This window comes from Quercus robur, chromosome 3 (genome assembly GCF_932294415.1).
Source record: "Quercus robur chromosome 3, dhQueRobu3.1, whole genome shotgun sequence".
In the NCBI taxonomy this organism is placed as follows: domain Eukaryota; kingdom Viridiplantae; phylum Streptophyta; class Magnoliopsida; order Fagales; family Fagaceae; genus Quercus; species Quercus robur.
The window spans coordinates 13,589,520-13,592,061 of NC_065536.1; the positions used below are offsets into that span (position 1 = coordinate 13,589,520).

At 29.4% G+C, this 2,542-nt stretch overlaps 1 non-coding gene across 1 annotated transcript; it reads left to right on the forward strand.

Annotated features, from left to right (window-relative positions):
- Positions 1-461: 461 nt before the first annotated feature.
- TRNAS-UGA (transfer RNA serine (anticodon UGA)) lies at positions 462-543 on the forward strand. Its single transcript has one exon. It is a non-coding gene; the product is annotated as a tRNA-Ser (tRNA).
- The last annotated feature ends 1,999 nt before the right edge of the window (positions 544-2,542 follow it).

The window sequence follows — 2,542 nt, forward strand, 5'->3', positions numbered from 1 at the left end:
GTTGAGGAGACGGGAAGAGCATCATCACTGATTCATTTTCCCAAGTTGGAAAGAACAACATTGAATCATTTATAACCCTACAACACTTATTGTTGCCATTTTACACATGATCATACAAAGAATAGTACGACTAGATGTCACATTGACAATACACACGAATATTTTAAGCACTTGTTAGATGCTTCTGTGATAAATTCCATATCAAAGATGTACTAGATTAATTTAAGTTCTATAAATTATTACAAGCAACTCTTATTATAACTTTAAAAAAAAAAAAAAAAAATTGGAGTGTAAACCATCCAAATTGGGTAACAGGTTGGATCAATATTAATGATTTTTTGAATCTTCTTGATTCATTCACCTAATGAGCATAAATTATAACCGCAACCTTGTTTTTGACCAAGAGGGAAAAAATATTAACTCTGATATAATAAATAAAGAGGAATACACCTTACAGCAACGTCGATATGTCCGAGTGGTTAAGGAGACAGACTTGAAATCTGTTGGGCTTCGCCCGCGCAGGTTCGATCCCTGCTGTCGACGTTTTTTGGGGTTTTGGTACAAACGACAGTTTCATTTTATTTTTGGTATGGTTAAGTTATGTTTCAGAACATCTAAATCTGATCTTCTCAATTCTCTAAAAAAAAAACCCAAAAGAACATCTTAATCTGCAATTAAAATAACCTATTATCCATGTTTGAGATTGTATACTAATTTGAGAATACAATGAAACTGTTGTCCTAGAAGAACACAACAAAAAAAATTACAATTTGACAAGCTATGTAATTTTTTTGTTGGTATGGTTATGATAACAATATCAAAACACTGCAAGTAGTAAGCAATATGAGGGATAGCAGTAAGTAATAAGAGAGATATAATATATTTTACTAAAAATTATTTACAAATTGATGTCACAATTATGAATGTGGTTAATATCACATCAAGAACATAATAAATAAACCACCTTTTATTTTTAATTTTTTTTTTTGGTTGTATTTAAAAATTAACATATCAATATTGAAGGTTTGCAATAAAATTTGTAGTACTCTTAATAGAATTTAAATTCTATAAGGATGTGGCATATAAAACTCAAGTTTTACCCCTTCAATCCCAACATGACACATCATCATATTACATATTAAAGAATAGGTAATCACACTCAATCACTTCTAATACCTATTTGAAAATCTAACTTAATTGTAAGTTTATTGAAATGTTATTATTTGTGGTAGGATTTATTAAGTTTTAAGTAAAAAACTGATCTTTCTCAAAAAAAAAAAAAAAAAAAAAAAAAAAAAAAAAAAAACAAAACAAAACAAAAAAAAAGTAAAAAACTTATGTGAGATATAATACTCTATCCTTACTGAATTCGGACTCTTCTTAATATTACTCTTTTGTATTTGTAAATAAAAGCATATTAGCATTTTTTTTTTTTTTTTTTTGAGAAACAGTATATTAGCATTTAGGTATAACCAATTTGTGTTTAAAGGTTAATACATCAATTTTTTAAACGCCTATCTTTGTAAATAGAAGCAGAGTTCCACTGGGAGATAATTGCCATATTAGAAAGTTTTTGGATTTCTCCTGTGTCCTTATTTATTTATTTTTATTTTGGAGAAAGGATTTCTGCTATGTGTCTTGTTTAGCCAATTCAAAGGGTCACAATTTGTCGTGGGTAGTAATTTATTATTTTTTTTTGGAGTTCAAGTTTCCACTGCCATCGCCTCAATTCCAGATTTTTGCAGAGGATGAGATCAATGGAACGGGTTCTTGACTTTCTTCTGTATTCTCTTTTTCGGCTTATTGTATGAAACCATGAATTCTAATTAAAAAATAGAGATTAAAAAAGTGCTGCTACTCCAAAAGTACACACTTTTAGACTTTGCCAAAAAATAATTTTTGTCAGAGCTTTATGCTGACTTTTTAATATATATAGTCAACAGGTGTATACCTAGACTCTCTTACTTATTTCCTTTTATTTTCTTCTGGGTGGTAATGATATTTCAATACCTCTTTACTTAGGAAAAATTCGCATCAAATTGTAAATCCTTATTTATTTAAGCATAATAATTTTTTTCATTTTACCTAATTACTTTGCAAAATACTCATATCATATTATCTATTTTAATTTCTATATCATTAAAATATTAATTTTTTAAAAATTGTTTTTCTCTCTTCACACACTACAACCATCATCAATTTTCTCTCTCCATTTTAAGGTACTGTAGTAAAAATACATTTTGCACAATAAGAGTCTGTTTGGATACCACTTATTTTGCTGAAAATTGAAAACTGAAAACTGAAACACTGTAGCTAATAATTTTAAAATAAGACTAAACAGTGTACACGTGGGTCCTAGCAAAGATGGACAAACTATTTACGCAACTAAATGTTGAGACGTGCACAATGCACAGTGGTTGAATTGCGTGAATGGACAAACACGTGCATAGTGGCTGAACTGTGTGAATGGACAAACTGCACAGTACATGTTGGTCCCAGCAAGGATGGACAAACTGCATGAATGCATGAATGGTTGAACGTG